Raw genomic sequence first — 20,594 nt, 5'->3', positions numbered from 1 at the left:
CATGTCTTGTTGTTGTTTAGTTCCCTGAGACCTTGCTCAATTTTTTCCATTCTTTTCTGCATCTGTTCTTTTGTATGTTTGCTTTCAGAGGCCATTTCTTCAAGCTCACCAATTCTTTCTTCTGCATTCTCAAATCTGCTATTATATTATTCCAGTGTATTTTTTATTTCATTTATTGTGACTTCATTCACATAGAATGTGCTATTTTTCTATATATACTTTCAAACTCTTCTTTGTGTTCATCCAATGTGTTCTTAATATCCTAATCTCTTTAGCCATCTCATTGAATTTATTAAGGAGATTTGTTTGAACATCTATGATTAGTTGTCTCAACTCCTTTATATCATCTGGAGGCTTACCTTTTCCTTAAACTGAGCTATAATTTCTTGTTTTTTGGTGTGAATTGGAATTTTTTGTTAGTGACTTGGCATCAGGCTAACTAAAGTATTTATTCTGGGTGCACTTTTTCTCTTTAGTTTAAGAATTCCTACCTTTTCTCCCTTGCTGGCTGTGCAGTAGGAGTCAAGGGTGTAGTTGGTACTGTAAGCTGTGGAGACTCAACCTGCATTCATTTCCCCAGGGAAATGATGACTCTTCTCCCAACTTTATCCCTTCCCAGAGGTAGGGACAGAGTCACAGCATTGTGGAATAATCCTAGTTGTGCAGGTCTAGACTGTAGCTACCCAGAGAGACTGATGAAACTTCATACCCCTTTTTTCCCCTGACTGGGACAGGGATGGAGCTCAGATGTGGGCAGCGATCTATGGAGTGTGTCCAAGATGATGGCGGTTGCCCCAGTAAACTTCCAATTATTCAGTCCATGCCAGCCAAATATACCTACAGTTACCTGGACAGTCTGGTACAGGGCCCCCCACCATAGGTGGGGCTGAAGCCTAGGCTAGGCCTGCAGGCCAATCTAGGTGAAAGAATTTGGTCCCTTCCCTCACTGTGATTTTCAGTCAACCAGGCTTTCCCTCATGTTGTGGGCAGAGTCAAAAAGGTGGCCACCAGCCTCTTTCCAACTTGGATAGTTTCAAACTTTAGCTGTTCTTATTTTAGCCACCTGAGTTTACTAATCAGTAGCTGAAGTCAGTGGCCAACTGTCTCTTCCTCCCATTTTTAGGAAATGAAGTTTCCATCACCAACTTCAGAATATTTCAGGAAGTGGCTTGTGCCACCAGAGTACGATGATCATCAGTCTCCATTGTGTGGCCTGTATTTTCCTGGAACAGCTGGTGCAGGACTCCCCATCTTTCTCCCTGTCAGAGGTGGGACTGGGACTTACGTTAGAGATGTGATCTGATCTGGATGGAAGGAAACAGGTCCCTACAGCACTGTGATTTTCAGTCGCCTATGCTTCCCCTCATGCCAGGGGCAGAGTTAAAACGGTGAATTAACAGGTTCAAACTTAAGTTATTTTTAGGGTTATACTTTAGTCTGCCAAATCTACTACTCAGTTGCTGAAGTGGATGCCCTACTGTCTCTTCTTCCCTCATTTTTGGGAAGCAGAGCTTCCAATTCCAGCCATGGAATTGCTCCTGAGGCAGCTTGTGCCTCCAGGAGATGATGAGCAAAGGCCTCCAGGATGTGGAAGGTTTTACTTATGAACCTTCTTTGCAGATGGGCAGTCTCTTGCTTTCATTCTTTCAAGGATGTTACAGGATGTTCATCTGTTACAGGATGTTCTTCAACCCCTCAAACAGGTTTTTTAGATATCTCTGTGTGATTACTAAGTGCCCTGATTCAGGAGCTGACTCTAGGACCTCCTTACTCTGATGCCATCTTGCTGGATATTTGTATATTTATTTTATTCCTGGGTTGCTTTATTTCTGGCATTTTCACAATTGCACTACAAGCAGAAATATATCTACCAACTACTTGTGCTGTAGTCTTGATAATAGTGGTTCCAGACTTCAGGGCAGAACTTAGAGATCCCTTTTATGATTTAGCTCGTTCCTTCAGAGGTCCTATATTAACACGACTCCCATTCATGCATTTACTCATACTCTGTTATTCTTTAGTGTCTGAAACAGAATCATTTGAGAACCTTATTGTACTCCCCCACTTTTTTATTTCCTGTTGGAACAGAGATCTTAAAGTTTCCAATCTTTTTCAAAAGGCCTTTGGGAATTTCCTTTTCTCTTAGTAATTATTTATTGATTCAGAATTCTCCTTATCCTTTCCTTATATCCTAGCACTGACTCCATGATTTGTGTCCATCTTGTGAAAAGGAAGTCCAAGCACCGTAATAGGAGTAAACCCTAGTGACATTTTTACATGTAAAAGACATTCATTTCATGAGAACCCATTGTTGACAGCTCGCAGAATACACATGCCCCCAAAAGATGATGAAGGATGCTAGTTCTAGTTTCCTGACAATGTAAGGCCAATTCAATTTCTATTGCCAATATTCCCAAATTCATTTTCCTTCTCTCTCTTCAAGTGGTCCATTTTTATACTCATTGGACTATTTTTTTATTGCTCAGTTAGTTTTCTTCTCCACATTATCAGTTGGTGGGGGCAATTTCAAGTCTTCATGATGGTTATGTCTTCAAAGTCCATTTCTTTTTTATACATCATGTGGACTTACTATGATTGTGTTTGAATACTGGTCTTTAATATTAACTTCATATGTTGATTTCATTTCCTAATTTTCCAAGATATAACCAACTGCACCACTGCAACAACAATTCCATGATTGTATCATATTAATATTATTAGAAAAAATAGAAGATCTCTGGATAAAGGATTGCCTTCTATTTATTAGAAAATGTAAAACATGCTGAGAAAGAAGTGGAGTAAATGGATTTCTAAAGAAATCCATTTTATGTATCCATTGTATTTTATGAAGAGGGCTGAAGTAATGTATTCCCCCTACACTCATATATTCTTCTTACATTGGGCTATCGTCACCCCTTCATGGAGCAATAGGGTTATTCACTGCCTTTCAGTAAGGGTTAGCATTGGCACTTGCTTCTAATGTCAGAAATCTGAGTGAAATTACTGCATGGCTCCCTAGTCTAGGACATAAATGATAACACAGCTTCCACAATGTATTTTTCTCTGTGAAATCATTGTGGCTCTTGGGAGCCTTGTGCTAACATGTAAGAGTTGGATATTTTAGTTCTTGCCTGCTGGTAAAAATCATGAGGATAGGCTGCACAGAGATGGAAGGACTTGAGCAACCCACAGTGCTCCAGTGTGCATATTCCCAGTTCAGATACTGTATATGAGTGCCCTTCAAATTATTCTCACCCCTTCTTCCACACTTTTCATACTGTCACCTAGTGCAGTAGATGGAAGCTGTCCCTGCCCAGTCCTCCCCAGAGTTATATTCATGAGGAAAAAAATGGAGATATTTTAAACCATTCACTTGCAAGGGTTTCTTTTGTTTTTTAATGGAGCTAAAGATAACTGAAACAATGAAAGTAAATACAAATTCATAGAAACACGCAGTAATCTAAAACTAAGTCAAAGACACAGTGAAATTTCAACCATATCAAAGGAGACTATTACAAGTGGACATTCTTTTTGAAAATTATACATGAGAAATCAGAATTGACCAAAGAAAGGTCCATAGTAAGTGATCAAATCAGCATTCTTCTATTTAAATTGCAGGGGCTGGGAGTGCAGGTCAGATGAGGCATGAACCCAAAGTCATGGTTCATTTCAGAATTGATATTTTGATAAAAGCAGTAGTTTATTGTGTAGAAAATATAAAAGAGATGCTGAGTCAATTCTTTGGTTACATTTCTTGTACAGCTGAAGAGAAAGAAATGTTAAATCTCCAAATGAAGATATTTTATGCACTCTCCTTCTTAGGAGATGACCTCCTGCTGTATATAAGAGGGTAGATAATATCAGGAGAGGTGATGAAAAACCACACTGTGGAAAGTGAATAAATGCAAGCTTCATGATGTGCAGCTCATGGACCCTCTTTAATATTTTCTTAAACATCCACATGTAGAAAGATCATTGATGGGGAAGGGTGAAAAGGGGGAGGATGTTGGTTATATGAGAGACCCCTATATTCTATATGTGACTTTACTTACTATGACCTAAAACTTCTTTGAAGACATAAAGAAAAAAAAGGTAAGACACTGAGGAAGAAATGGAAGAGCTTGCCACTGTAAATACAGAACAATACCTCTTAAAGTGATGAAAGGCAAAATATGAAAAAAATATATAAATAATATATTTCATTTTTAATACCCCGATATTTTAAAATTTATTTTAGTTTTTCTAAATTATTATGTCTTGTATTTCTATTGTTTAAACTTATCAATACTTATTCATTTTCCTACTAATTGAATTTGGCAATATATTAGGCTTCATTTTTTAAGACATTTTGGATCAGAGAGGAGTTATAACTATGGCATGGGAGGAACATTGGTGTAGGTGTCATTGATGGGGGATGCATGGGAGGGTATTCACCTAGGCGTGCATATGGGGTATATGGATAAGTTCAGATGTTCTTTGAGTATTGTCAGGTGGGTAGAAATTCATATGACAAATGAGGGAATGCTGGGTTAACATCCTGAGGAGCTCTGTTCCATTCCCCAATGGAACAGCAACAATCCCCCAAGTGCAGGGTCAATGGCCAGTGAAGAAGGATAGTGCAATGATGGGCCATTGATACTGATGTCTATGCTTATGAGCCTGTTGTGCTTGAAATTTCAACTAGGTCTAGTGTCGCACAGTGCTAAAGAGTTACCTCCTTAGAGCTTCCATGTTGCTCAAATGTGCCACTCTCTAAGCCACACTCAGCATATAATGCATTATCTTCCCCCCAGCATGGGACATGAGATGAGCCTCCTTGGTGCAGAGGGATTATCACCAAGCACCAGCTGGTGATGCAACTGGGAAAAGACGTCAAATAAAAGGGGGAAATGGTAAAGAAAAATGAGTTCATATGGCTAAGAGACTTTAAAGTGAGTCAGGAGGACATCAGTGGGGTCTCATTTATGCATGTCTCAGCAGAATCTCATAGACAGCCAATGTAGATACTACCTCAGGTAGTGGTGCTCCTGAGGGCTACAGAGACTCCCAGGTCCTATGGTCAAGACAGATGGTCCTTGAGTTTGGTGCCTTGCCAGTGGGCCCTATCTGGAATTTGTACTCCTAAGTGTGATGGAGTTGGACTCAGATATGACTATTCTACACATGCTTCTTCTGTTCCTTTTATTGAAACTGTGGTTGGCACTGGGGTTGGTGTATGCCCAAAAGGCTTGACTCTATGGCTGTCCATGCACTGGGATCTGGGCCTCAGTGTAGTAGCAGCATTTATTCTCCAGTTTGTTGGATTTATCAAGGTCAGCTGACAGGAAAGTGAAGATGGACAACCACCAGACCAAGGAATCAAGTGGATCTACAGCTGTGGACAGGAGAGTCCCATCCATCAGCCATGTGGGATCAAAGTCCCCTCTCAATTGAGACATGGAGTGGGCATCACCATCCTAGGGTACTCAGGATGGAGGAATAAAATATGAATTAGATTGGACTTACTGGTATTCTCCTATAGAATTATTGTGACTCTAGCAATGGAAGAAGTTATATCATTGATGTGGAGACAGTGACCACAGGAGTTGCTGAAGGCAAGGAGAGGGAAAAGGAGGTGTGATATGGGGGCAATTTTGGGACTTAGAGTTGTCCTGAATGACATTGCAGGGACAGATGGAGGACATTATATATCCTCCCATAACCCACTGAACAGACTGTAGGATAGTGGAAACTACAATGTAAACTGTAATCCATGCTGTATACCAATGCTCCAAAATGTATTCATCAAATGCAATGAATGTACCACACTAATGAAAGAAGTTGTTGATGTGGGGAAAGTGGGAGTGTGGGGAGTGGAGAATATAGGGTCTCATATATTTTTAATGTAACATTTTGTGAGATCTATATATCTTTTAAAATAAATTCAAGTCTCCTGAACTTACACGTACCAACTCCAGCACCAATTATAGGTTCAAATAAAAGGGACAGAAGAGGCATGTGTAGAGACCCATCTGAGTCCAATTCTGTCACACTCAGGAGCACAAATCCCAAAATAGGGCCCACTGGCAAGGTGCCAAACTCTGGAGCTAACTGCCATGACCATAGGACTTTGGTGTCTCCAGCCCTCAGTAGTCACACTCTGTGGGGTAGTTTCTACTCCTGCAGTCTATGAGATCCTGCTGATATGTGCATATGTGTTAACCTCTCTGATGACCTCCAGACTCACTTTGAAGAGTCTTAGTTGTATAAGCTCATCTGTCTTTATCATTTCCTCCGTTTATTCAAGGTCTTTTCCAGTTGCATCACCAGCTGGTGCTTGGTAGTAATCCCTCTGTGCCAGGGAGGCTCATCCCCAGGAGTAATGTCCCACACTGAGGGCAAGGTAAGTCACATTTGGGTAATATGGAGGATCTCAGAAGGTGTATTAGTCAGGGTTCCCTGGTCCCTAAAGTCTATAGATGTCCTTGTATTACAATTAGCTCAGTGCCTGCTTGAACAAACAACTGGGCACAATTTCCTGGCTGAGATGACACATTAGCCTAACCATCACAGCCCACCCCATGTCAACTTTTCAACCATACACATTACCTTAAACCAAACTTAGTCTTTAAGTAAAAACATAAAAACATTAACAGACATGCATATATATATAATATATATATTAATGTTTTTACTTAAACATATATATACATATATGTATATATGCCTAATAATATGTATATATGTATATATATGCCTATTTCCAACCATCCTGTGTACAACTGGAAATGCATTAATTCCCTACAGAATTGAGTGCAAGTTCTTGGGTAATACTCAGTCTTAAACTTGACATCCTCAAATATTATGATATGAAACTTACACAACTTGTCATATGATAAGTGAAAATGTTGGGGAAGAAAACAAAGGAATTCATTTTGTATAAATATACATTCATACTCATATCAAAACAAGGAAAATGATTCATGACCATTACAGTCCTCGTTTCTGTAACTGGTCATGGGATCGAAGTTCATAATAGCCCTCACTCCATAAGTCAGGGATCCAATGTAAGGATTCTGTCAGTTACTGAGTTTGTCTTTTCCAAATATGCATTCTGGTACTGGGGAAATAACCACAGAATCAGCCTGGAGACCCACTGAACCAGCTGTGAGATGGGACTGAGCTAAAACTGCAGTAACCACATGACCTCTATAAGCCCCTACTCTGACTGGTGGACCACGGTAACATTTCAGGTCTCTTGGAATTCATGTCACTTCTGAGCCAGTGTCTAAAAATTCTTAAAATAGCTGATCATTCCCTTTTCCTCTATGCACATTTACTCTGGTAAAAGGCCATAGATCTCCTTGGGAAATGTGGGAGGAAGATTAACAGTATAAATTTTTGGCAGTTTAACAGGATTCTTCCCCAAGGTGACTGGCCTCCCCCTCATTCAAGGGACTCTGGGTCTGTAAACTGTCTCAAGTCTGGGAATTGATTAAGGGGCCATCATTTTCTGCATCTGTAATTTGAGTTAGGGTTTTGTTCACTCAACCTAGAACTCTTCTGTTTATACAGATCCAGGAGAAATTTAGTAGACTGCCCATCTACTTCACTTCTAGGTACCCCAAGATATATTATCCTAGCCATAACTCTATGCAACTCAGACTATTTTGATTGCTGCTTTGACCTGCCTTTAATTGAGGTAGCTATGCCCACCTTTTCTTCAGTGATTATACTATCCATAGTTGACTTTTACCAGACTGAGATCCAATCATCTTCATAATGTTAAAGGATTCTAATTTGATTACAGCCCTCCCTACAGTAATATCTTGACTACAGAGAAGAGCAACCACAGAGTTCTTCAGGGAAGTTGGAGTTAGTCTTACAAATTTATTCCTCAAGGTTCTGGTTAAAGGTGTGCCCTCTGGACTTTCCTGGGATGGGTGGACAGGTGTCAAATGGTAAATCCATTCTAGCATTCCAATCTCTCTAAGGCTTTGAATTCCCTCTTTTACTGTATACCAGGGCAAATTGGGCATCTCAACTTCACACATGCTGAGCAATCTTTTGGTCCATGTGTCAATCAGCCACCCAAAGAAATTGTTAGAGCCTTCTCTAATCCCCTCAAGCTACAGCTTCTCTAATCCCCTCAAGCTCCAGAATTTCTACTTAGTGGGCCCATATCAATAAATGCAGTCTGATCAACTTTACATTCCTTTCACCATTATCCCATACCCTTAGTATCCAGTCCCACACATATTCCCTTGATTTCTGTCTATATAAATTAGAAAACTCAAGCAGTTCTTTCAGTTATACCATACCTCCTCATGGGTCCCACTTTGTATTTCACCTTTGGGAATTGTTGTGATTTTAGTCTAGTATTAGGTCTCAAAGACAAGAGAGGTGGTGGGGGTAGGTAAGAAGAAAGATTAGAAATGCCCTGCAAGCTACTGACCTCAGGCCATTGCCTGGCATTTTCTTCTGGTCAGACAGGATTAATCCTTTCAGGGAGAGTTTGGAAGGCAGTTTCCTCAGGGCAGATTGGAGGCTGGGCAGTGTATGCTGGAGTTTGGCTGGTACCTACCTCAGGGCTGTGAGGACATCCAGACTTACTGGGGCAGGCCAGAAGTTGGGCAGTGCAGGCTTCAGTTTGGTTGGTACCCACCTCAGGGCTGGAAGGATGTCCAGACTCCACGGGGCAGCCTGGAGCCGGGGTGGTACAAGGTTGATGTGTTGTGGTCACCACTGTGCAGGCCATTGCGGACTTATCTGGCAAAGTCTCAGTAGAATTTAGGTTTCCAATGTCCCCACCAATGTTATCAACATCCCATATGTCTCCCTCCCAATGCTCTGGACTTCCCTCCTGTCAATTAATGCCTTCACTTTAACTGCTGAAGCCCTGCAGGGTTGAGATTTTAGTTTCCTCTGTAATTCTGCTACTGGTACAATGAGAGTCTATGATTGGTTCTCAGCTATTTCAAGCCTGTGGCAACAGGCTTTCACTGGAATATTCTTCTTCACTGGTCTTTGCCCTTGCAATTGGGAGATTGCTGTTGTCCACACATCTCAGTAGGATCTCAGAGACAGCCAAAGTAAATATAATCCAAGGTACTGGTGCTCCTGAGAGCTATGAAGAAACACAGGTCCTGTGGTCATGACATATGGCTTTGGAGTTTGGTGTTTTGCCAGTGGGCCCTACTTTGGAATTTGTGTTCCTGAGTGTGTTGGAGTTGGACTCAGATGTGATTTCTCTACACATGTCTCTTCTGTCATTTTTACTGAACCTGTGGTTGGTACTGGGGTTGGTGTATGCCTAGGAGAATTGAATCTATGAACTGGACATGGGCAAGCTGGGCCCTGAGCCTCAGCAGAGGTGCAAAACCTACAGTTCAATTCATTGGACTTATCCAGGTTAGCCAACAAGGAGATGAGGATGGTCAAATACAACACCAAGGAACTGAGAGTCTACAAATGCAAGCAGGAGAATCCCTTCCCTCAGCCATGTGGGATTAAGACCCTTTCAATTTAGAGGTGGAGTGGGCATCGCCATACCAGGGTCCTCAGGATGGAGGAATAAGATATGGATTAGAGTGTACTTACTGGTATGCTACTATAGAATTATTGTGACTCCAGCAATGGAAGAAATTATATCATTGATGTGGAGACAGTGGCCCTGGATTTGCTGAAGGCAGGGAGAGGGAAAAAAAGGTACGGTATGGGAGCATTTTCAGAACTTGGAGTTGTCCTGAATGACATTGCAGGGACAAATGCAGGACATTATATATCCTGCCATCACCCACTGAATGGACTAGGAGAGAGTTTAAACTACAATGTAAACTATAATCCACGCTGTATAGCAGTGCACCAAAATGTATTCATCATATGCAATGAATGTAACATGGTATTGAAAGAAGTTGATGTAAGAGTAGTGGGGGGTGTGGGGAGTGGGGTATATAGGAACATATTATATTTTTTATGTAACATTTTGTGTAATCTATATACCTTTTAAAAAAAAAGATAATAAAAAAAGAAAAAAAATTCTGAACGACTGTGTAAGTCAGGGTTTCCTGGGGAAACAGAACTGCCGGAAGTAATAAATATTATGAGATCTTCATAAACTTATCTCAAGTGTCTGGGGGAGTACAATCAAATTCCATAGGGCAAGGTGCAAGGTAGGAATTCTGGTCAAGATTTTACATGAGCTCCTCAGGACAATTGCATGGCTAATGTAGAGATGGAAATTCTCTTTTGAATAATGAAGTCATCATTTATCTTTTTAACGCCTTCAACTGATTGGATGAGACTTCCCCCCTTGCTAGAGATAATCTCCTCAGTCGATTGTAGATGGAACCAGCCATATATGAAATCAACTTACTGATGAAGTCCAGAAAACATCATCATAGTAACAATCAATCCTGTGCTTGCTTGACCAAACAACTAGACCATAACCTGGCCAAGTTGACATGTTAACTTACCCATCACAGCCCACCCATTGTCAGCTTAGCAGTCACACGCATCACCTTAAACTATACTTTATGTCAAAATAAAACAAGAGCTGTCATATTTTATGCCTAAAAATTCTCAAATGTCCTGTATACAACCATAAATCATCTAAATTTCCTCAGATAGTTTGCAAGTCCTTGGGCAATACTACCTCTTAAACTGATAACCTCTAAATTAAATGCATGCAGTTAATACATTTGTATATATGTATATATATATACATATATATACATGTGTGTCATTACAATAGTAGGAAGAAATATCCATAACAGTAACAGTTCTCTTTTCTGTAACTGGTTGGTTACACGGTCATAGCAGATGTTTATAACCACCATCTTCTAATTCTCTTTACCCTTAGCAAGAGACATACCTGGCCATGCTTCTTTCCCAGGTGTGGTAATGGAAACCATTATTACTGTAGTTTCTGGGCCATTGCTAACCGTATCTTGATTTGGTTGTTGCAGTTTTCTCTTGGCTTTTATCGAAGAGCACTGAAGTACTAAGCAATGATGTAGGGCTACTCCTGTATTCCAGAAAAACTCCTCTTAATCTCCATTGTAAAGTTGGAGTCTTATTCACCGTTGATGGTCAGGATTAATCAACTCAGCCAACAGAGTAATTTCCTGTGATGCATGTTGATGCAGTCAAGTGGAGGCCAAAGTGGTGAAGTGGCATTCTGAACTTGTACTTCCGAAGAATCATTGTATCTCCTGCTAGGTGCACTTCTCCAGTTGAAACTAAGATGCACAGTTCTACGTGTGTTGACTAGAACAACAATCACTGACACAAAATTCTAGCACTTATAGAGATCAAAAGGGGGAGAAACATGAAAATATCATTTAGGGCAAGAGTAGGTGCTATACACGATATAGCAAACTATGACTTGGTGGAAGAAAGATGCCAAAGCATGAACAATTTTCCTAATGAAGAATAAGACAGTAAAGGCCTCTGACTTTTGAGTTAAAACCTGGTTGGGATAGCAGAATCCATAATCTGTCATCCTTCTGCACCATATAGGTGCCCAATAACTTAACCTACTAAAAAAAAAGATTGAGATGGCCATTTTGATTGATGTTTAACAAGCAAGAACACAATCCATATGTGTTTGGACAAAAAGGCAGACCCAGGTTATGTAAGGAACAGAAGGCCACAGTAAGAGGAATTAAGTTCACTATAAATAATTTCAACAAATTTCATGTTGTTGCTTTTAGAATGAAGGATAAAATTTAATTTCACTTGCATTTGTAAAAAAATTCCTGACCAGGGTGGGACTAAATAATTGCTTTGTGGATGTGAGTCTATCAATTAAAGTGTTATTGCAAAATTCTGGGTGGGACACGATAGTGGACTTAACTGACATTGGTAGAGGTTTTAAGAAGTGAACAGATTTGTAGTAGATAATGAAGGTAGACAAATTAAGGTTCTCATGATTGCATGTTAGAATGAAATGACAGAGAGCCAGGGATGACTCAGATTTATTAGCTTGAATAAGAGAGTGGATGATTTAGCATTTGTATGAGAAAGGAAGGGCCTGGAAAAAGCATTTTTATCAACAATGAAGGTGGGGATTAGTAGTTCTTTTTTAGCCTTGCTAGTTTATATATGCACGCATTTACAGGGGTATAATGTAAACATTTGTATAAATTGTCCATTATATAAGTGTAAATGTATAAATATCAAATAGATGATATAGACAGCAACAGGTGACACCAGAGCTCAAGTGAAAGTTTAGCCTTGAAAATAAATTCCTAACCAGAATTAATGACACCACATAAATGGAGTGTGAAGTAAATAGAAATGGAGGTATCCTCTGGACATCTTGGGAATTGTAGTATCAAGAAGTTAAGAGTGAAGGAATATCCAGCAAAGAATCAAGAGAGCACCATGGTAAGATCCAAGGAAAGCAGTTTACTTTTGAGAAACTCCAGTTTCAGAACGCGGATTGTTTAAAATTCTGCTTAGAAATTGAGTAATGTGATTTAGACAGAACTCTATCCATTGTGCTATAGTGATAAAAATGAAAATCAATTTCAAGGGTTTGAGCTTAAAATGAGAGTGAAAGAAGCTTTACTAAAATGTATTTTAATCTTGATATCAGACTGCTTCAAATTTCCATCCTCTCCCTTTCCAAATTTCAGTTTTTTAAAAACAATAAATCTTAGTTTGGTCAATTTCAAAGCTAAAAATTTCCACAGTTTCTTATCTTTGCATATTTTTTTTGTCAGTGTCATTTTAAGAGTTTATTTTCATAAAAATTATTTATAATGGAAGTCCTGACAGGAAAAAAAATGATATTTATGATTCCTGTTACTGAAATCTTAGTATTGATTTAGATAGTTTTACTTTTTCTTTTCTAATCCACAATTATTTCATTTTTGACTTGCAATGACTGACACATATTGTGCATTCCTGGGAAAATCCCACTTGCTCATGAAGTATTTTCCATTTAAGTAATACATTAAATTTGCTAATAATTTGTTAAAGATTTTTGGCTTGTGTTTCTTTTAACAAATGTTCTATGTGCACTTGATAACGATGTATGTTTTGTCATTGTTTTGTGGACTGTTCTATAAAAGAAAGTAAGGTAAACTTTTACATAGTTTTATACAGCTTTCTATGTTCTTAATGCATTCTAACTCCTTTTTTTTAACCAATTATGAGATTGGATTATCTTTCATTGGGATTTATATATTATACCAGAGTTCCTTTGTTTTTGCTTTATGAATGTTGAAGTTCTTACACTACACAGGCATGCCTCATTTTGTTGACATTTATTGCACATGGCAGATACAGTGTTTTTTACAAATTGAAGATTTGTGACTATACTACATTAAGCAAGTCCATCAGCATGTATTTACCCACAGTGTGTACTTATTTGTGTTATAGTGCCATATTTTGGTAATTCTCTCAATATTTTATTTTTCATTGTTATTTCATCTGTGATGATGATCTATGACCAGAGGCCTTGTAATTGCTTTGGGACACCATGAACCACACCCATAAAAGAAGGCAAACTTAATTGATAAATGCTCTGGATATTCTGACTGCTCTACTGATAGTTCATCTCTTTGTCTCTCTCTCATAGTCTTCCCTATACTTTGAAGCACAGCAATTTGTAATTAGGTAAATGAATAACCTTACAATAGTCTCTAAGTGTTCAAGTGAAAGGAAGAATTATGTGTCTCTCAAGTTTAATTCAAAAGGTAGGAATTATTATGCTTAGTGAAGAAGGCACATGGATTTCCAAACAGGCTAATAGATATGTATGTTGATGCAAACTGTTAATCACATTGTGAACACAAAGGAAAACTTCTTGAAGGAATTTAAAATCTTTTGTGGGGAAGCAGCTGTGGCTCAATCAGTTGGGATACCGTCTACCATATGGGAGGTCCTGGGTTCTAGTCCTGGAGCCTCCTTGTGAAGGCAGGCTTGCCCACATGCTGCAGAGAGCCACCTGGCCCACAAGTGCCACAGAGAGCTGACTTGTTGCATCAGCAAGGTGATGCAACAAAAAAGGGAGACAAGCAAAAACACAGAAGAGCACACAGCAAATGGACACAGACTGCAGACAGCATGCAGAAATAAATAAATAAAGCCATGGGGGAGGGGATAAAAAAAATATTTTGTGAACACATGAATGGTAAAGGAAAGCAACTCTATTGCTCATATAGATAAAGGATTACTGGCCTGGGTAGAAGATCAAACAAGTCATAGTTCCTTTAACCTAAGCAATTATAATACTGAGCAAGGTCCTAACTCTTTTATGCTTTTTACAATATGGATTACTGATTTTATTAAGCAAACTGTTGAGATATACTTCTCAGAAAAAGGAAAAAAAAGGCTTCATTTAAAATATTACTGTTCACTGACAATGCACTGATCACCCAAGAGCACTGAGGGAGATGTACAATGATATTAATGTTGTTTCCATATGTTTTGCACAACATTCATTCTGCAGCCCAAGGATCAAGTAATTCTTTCAACTACCAAGTTGTATAATTTAAGGCATATGTTTCATAAGGCTATAGCTGCCATACATTATGATTTTTCTAGGAAAAATTAATTAGAAACTTTCTGGAATGGATATACCATTTTAGATGATGTTAAGAATATTTGTGACTCATGGTAGTAGGTCAAAATATCAACTTTAGCAGAGTTTGGATGAATTTGATTCCAACCATCATGGATGACTTCAAGGGGTTCAAGAATTAAGTGAAGAAAGACTCTGCAGATGTGGTTGAAATAGCAAGAGAATTAGAATTGGAATTAAAATTAGGAGTGAAATGGAAGGTGAGACTGAAATGCTACAATCTCATGGTAAACTTAGAATGGATGAACACTTGCTTGTTATGGATGAGTAAAGAAGTAATTTCTTGAGATGTAATCTTCTCCTGGAGAGGATCATGTGAACATTGTTGAAAAGCCTACAAAGAACTTAGAACATTATGCCAACGTTGACAAAACAGTGTCAGGAATTGATGCCAATGTTGAAAGAAGTTCTACTGTGGCTATCAAACAGCTTTGCATGCTACATAGAAATCTTTTGTGAAAGGAGGAATCTATAGATGTGGAAAATTTCATTGTTGTCTTATGTGAAGGAATTATTACCATGACCCCAAATTTCAGCTACCACCACCCTGGTCATTTAGCAGCCATCACCATCCATGTAAGGCCCTCCAACAGCAGAAATATTTTGCCTCATTGAAGGTCCAGGTGATGGTTAGCATTTTTTAGCAATAAAGTATTTTGTAATTAAAGTATGCACATTTTTATTAGACATGTTGCTGTTATAAACTTAATAGAGGACAGTATTATGCAAACATAAATTTTATAAGCACTGAAAAGCCAAATAAATTCGTATTACTCACTATATTGTGATATTTGCTTTACTGTATGCACTGGAATCAAATCTGCAAAATCACGGAATGTGGTAGGTTGAGACTTTTATGGGACTCTGAAAATCACATTATTAGATCTAATCCATTCCTGTGCATATTAATTTATTGTTTGGTTATTAATAGAGTCATTCTAAATTTCTCATCATTATTTACAAGGAGTATAATTATTCATCTTTTTCATTTGACCTATTTGGATTTTAATATTTGAAGCTGGTTTAATACAGAAACAATAAGTTTGGGTATCAGTTTCTCATCCAATATGATAATTTCTTTTACTTGGATCACTGTAATCACTTGATATCTGGCTTAATGATTTCTGTTTTCCCATCTACAGTTTGTTCCATTTTTCCTGATTTTCTGACTTCTTTTAGAATAATTGTATATTATTATCATCAGAGAAATATGATAAGAAAAATAGAAGCATAGCAGAATATATTACTGAATTGGGAGAAAATCATGGCACTCTCGATTTCAATTTGATACATTGTATATAATTTCTTCTTTAAAAGGCTTGCCTTTGTGTATCTGATGAATACAAACTTTAAATACTAAATTTAAAAAGTCAACTAAGACTTTCCAAAAATGGTATAAATAAATTGCTGAGTCACAGAACAGAAAGCATCATGAAATATATTTACCACCTTATATTATTTTTTAAATCAACCAACTATTAATTATTGCTATTTGCTGTTTTTAACCAGTCTGTCTATTGTTTTGTTTAAATAATTACATTTATGAAAGAGACAATTAGACATTTAGAACAATATGTAATTCCAAATAAACTGCAATTTTAATATTTTATATTAAAAACATAACACATGGGGTCAACTATGTATCATAATATAATGGGCTTTACTTTTCTGCTATGGCTGCACTCCATACTTGCTCTCAAGAAAGTTCTTCACCATAGATAAATTGCTGGAGCTGAATGTGGAGTGAAGTAACTGTGCCCAAGAGGGCTGTCATCACTCCTTTTCCAGTATACAAAAGCCCTTCTCTGATTGTGAGATGAAGTCTTCTTCTGCCTTCCCACTACCCATTTCATAACCCTGCTTTGATCTGGCCTAGACTTACCATGGGCTTGAACTATAGAAGTTGGAAAAAGTGACATACTGTCATTACTAACCCTGGGTCAGAAGAAGATTCTCATTCCTTGCTTGGGCTTCCTGGGATTTCTGGCACTTTCAACACTCTAGGGTAAGGAAACTGCCATACTGCAGAGGCCATAACTAGGCTCATTAGTAAATACCCTGCTAAGTCTAAAAGTCTTGTCATCTCTTTCAAGTCAGCAGACATTGATTGAAAGTACCTGGTATTCTCTACGAAAACAAAGCAGCAGTTAAATGCCATCAAGATAATGAGGTCGACATTATAAGGAGAAAAAATAATGGCTCTCCAAGCCTTAACAGAATTTCTGGCCTGAAAAAGTGTAATAATAATTTTAAAGTTTTGTTTCAAATCACTAAATTGCATAATGTGTCACCTAACAATAAATAATCTGAACAGTTTATGCCCTGCAAGAATTTCTTGGGCCAACTTTTTGTTTACCCCTCCTGAATCAAGGTCCTCACAGCTCTCACATCAATACAGTATCAGCTTAGAATATATAACTGCATCATCATCTCATGGATATATTCCTCTAAATAAAGTTCCTGGGTAAACATTCTCTCTTCTTTGGATCTGTGAATCAAACAGGGCATGTTTTCTGTGTCCAGCACAGCCAACATGCAATTGTGGAACATTCATAGGTATCAACTAAAGACACTCCACTGCACAAAGTAGAGAAATGGAAGGTAGAAGAGAGCACAGATTAATGGAAATTCTGAAATCAAGTTAACTCCATAGAGCATTTGTTGAACAGGTTTTAAGATCACGGCATAATTCTCTATTGCTCTTGATTATGTCCTCTGGTTTTGGTTTCGCTTTCCAAATCATCATTCCTTTTTAATGGATAGTATTACATGGAATGTATTATCAGTTGAGTAATTCATTAACATGCTTCCTGACAAGAGAAATTTGAGAATTCAAAAGTTTCCTTCCCTTTTGTGCACTTTTTTGTTCCCATATTCCAAATTGGATGTGGTTCCCTGAAACTCATTCTTGTAAACTTTGTCATACTTCTAGAGATTTCATGAGAAGCCTTTGAGATATTCTCTCTTTTCTCTTGACCTTCTGCTAAGTGAGCAGGGAACAATGACTTGAAGTTTCTAGAAGTACTTTCATTTGTTTGAGAAGATGCCAACATGTTGGCAATATCACTCTCAAGATCCTGAAAAAGCAATTTTTATGACTCAGTAATCTGAACCCTTGCCTTTTCTGTGATTTACTCAAAAAATTATACAGCCACATCCTCAAGTTTTCCTCCCTCACATATATTTTTGACAATGTATATTTTAGCATCATTTCTCTCAAGAGATGCTGAGATATTTCAGAATGTTCAAGTCTGTGCCTGTTTTTACAAAAAACAGTTTCCCTCCCAATATATCTCTCTCCTCTCTCATTTTACTATAATAAAACATGCAGGTAGCTTTGCTTGGAGATCTCAGTTATTTTGTCAAATGTTCTGCCAATACACAACTAGTATCACTATTCCCCACTGTCCCATTACATGCTCCTCATTTTTTTCCTGAGCCCCCATCAGAAATGTTAAAGTTCACATTTCTACTAATAACCTATTCAACCAATTTTGGATTCTCTATCACACACCTCCAAATTCCACCAGTCTTGATCCACTACCCATTTCTGAATGCCACCAAGTTTAGATATCTATTACAATATCACCACCTTCCTTATTCCAAATATCTATATTTGTATTTATCACTGCATAATAAATTGCCAGAAATCTAGCAGCTTAAAATCACACACACACACACACACACACATAATTATCTCAAAGGTGCAGTGGGTCATGAGGGAGTCTGGTCATAGCTTAGCTGGATTCTTTGTTTAGGATCTATCCATGTAACAATCAAGGAATCAACAAAGATATATTCTCATCTGGAGTGCTTCAATCACATAGACGACTCATACCCCATCACCTTTGATATTGTTTAGAAATAAGTCACAGTCCCACACTGAAGAATCTGTGAATCAATAGGAGTTCATGCTTGGGTGTATCCTCTACAAGAAGCAATTCCATGAGTGAGAAGACAGGGCATCCAACAGCTCCACAGAAGGCTTTAATAGGACTGCAAATCTTAATCAAATATAGATAATTATAAATGATCAATTAAAATATTAACTGCTTTTTTAAGGGATAAGAACACTGGAAGAATGATTTTTCAGCTGGATTCAGATGCTAAGTCTCAAAATTTTAAGATTCTTAACAGTGATTCTCCTTTGAAGTGTCCAATGATGCTTAATTATATCATTATTTTGATTTCAATATACTATATTCTTTTTTAAAATTTTTTTATTTTTAAAGCTGCTATAGATTAAATAAATGTTATGTAAAAATTATAAAGATTCCTTCAAACTCATGCAATGAGAGCTTACTATGAACTTGTCCTTTTAAAATGAGTCAATCATAAAAACATAATTTGCTAATGTGTACACAGCACAAAAAGCTCTAGAAGAACTTCAACATGCATATTTGCTTATGGAATTAGTGGATGCTGACTTATGTCAGGTTATCCATATGGACTTGGACCAGGAAAGTATGTCCTACCTTCTTTACCAGATGTTTTGTGGTATTAAACATCTGCATTCTGCTGCTATAATTGATAGAGAATTGAAACCTAGCAAATTTGTGATCTCTTCAGAGTATACCTTTAAGATCCTCAACTTTGGCTTGGCCTGGACAGTCTGCACCAATTTTATGATGACCTCCCATGTGTGATCGGCATCACCAAGCCCCTGAAGTCATTCTGGGGATGGGGTACAAAGAGTATGTTGATATTAATATTTGGTTAGTGGGTTATATCATAGGAGACCTGGTGAAAGGTTGTGTGATATTCCAAGGCACTGATCCTATTGACCAATAGAATAAAGTTATTGAGCAGCTGGGAACACAGCAGAATACATGAAGAATCTTCCTCCAACTGTGGGGAATTATGTAGAAAACAGACCAAAGTAACCAGGCATCAAATTTGAAGAACTCTTTTCAGATTGGATATGCCCGTTAGAGTCGGAATGAAATAAAACATAAACAAGCCAAACAACAGATTTGTTATCGAAAATGTTATTGAGACCCCGACAAGTTTATCTGTGTAGATGAAGCTTTGAGTCACTGGTATATAAGTGTTTGGTATCACCCTACTGAATCAGAGGCACCACCACCTCAGATTTAAGATCCCCAGTTGGAAGAAAGACAAAATGCAATGGAAGAATGGAAGAGCTAATTTACAAAAAGGTAATTTACAAAAGATTGAGAAGAAAAAAGTAATGATAGCATTGTAAAAGACCAACCTTCAGAACATATACAGCAGTAAGTAGCAATACCACTCCTTCTCAGGCACCGTCTGTCAATGACATTTCATCCATGTTCAACAAGCAGACACTGGCCATAGGTATAAATAGCAGTCTCCATGCCTCAACAGGACCCCTCGAAGGTTGTGTTGATAAGATAGACATAGCAAGGAATTTTCACTTCCACGGGCCTGAAATGCTGGGGAGTGGTTGGAACCCAAATAGAAAAACTCTCTGTTCTCCTGTAAGAAACAGGATACTTTGTCCTTACTCAGTTCTAATAGGATGACCTGCTTAGATTGTAAAACAAGGCAGATTATGTCTGAAGAAAAAAAGGGCAAGTCACACTTTTAGAGATTTTGTTCAAGGTCATTTCAGGTGAGCTATGAGAATAGATAAATTTTTAAGCCATACAGTAATAGTGGCATTTTCTGTTCATCAGTACCTGCTGGGAATTATATGGATGTCTCCTCAAATACTTGCTTGGTCTGCCCATCTAGCACTCTGGAAATAAAAATTTAAATCCCAAGTAATCTCCCAGGTAGCGCTGCTTCTAGAATTGTCTCTTAATCCTATTAAGTAATTTAGTGTCCAGAAAAAAATAGATTTATGCTTATTTATTGGCCATCATCATATTATCCTATTTTACCATCTATGATGGTATCATTTACTCAATCTCTTGTATTTCAGAAGGAAGGGAATATAATTAATCTCTTAATAAACAAAAAATTAACTTTCTTTTATTTGTGATTATGTATATATTCATTGCTAAACCCAAGGCACATATGTCCATGAACAGACATTTTG

At 37.9% G+C, this 20,594-nt stretch overlaps 1 pseudogene; it reads left to right on the top strand.

Moving 5' to 3' along the window:
- The first annotated feature begins 1,526 nt into the window (after positions 1-1,526).
- Positions 1,527-19,720, top strand: LOC101447668 (mitogen-activated protein kinase 9 pseudogene; annotated as a pseudogene).
- The last annotated feature ends 874 nt before the right edge of the window (positions 19,721-20,594 follow it).

This window comes from Dasypus novemcinctus, chromosome 1 (genome assembly GCF_030445035.2).
Source record: "Dasypus novemcinctus isolate mDasNov1 chromosome 1, mDasNov1.1.hap2, whole genome shotgun sequence".
NCBI lineage: Eukaryota > Metazoa > Chordata > Mammalia > Cingulata > Dasypodidae > Dasypus > Dasypus novemcinctus.
Note: the sequence above shows the minus strand (reverse complement) of the source record. Positions and strands in the feature narration are given on the sequence as shown.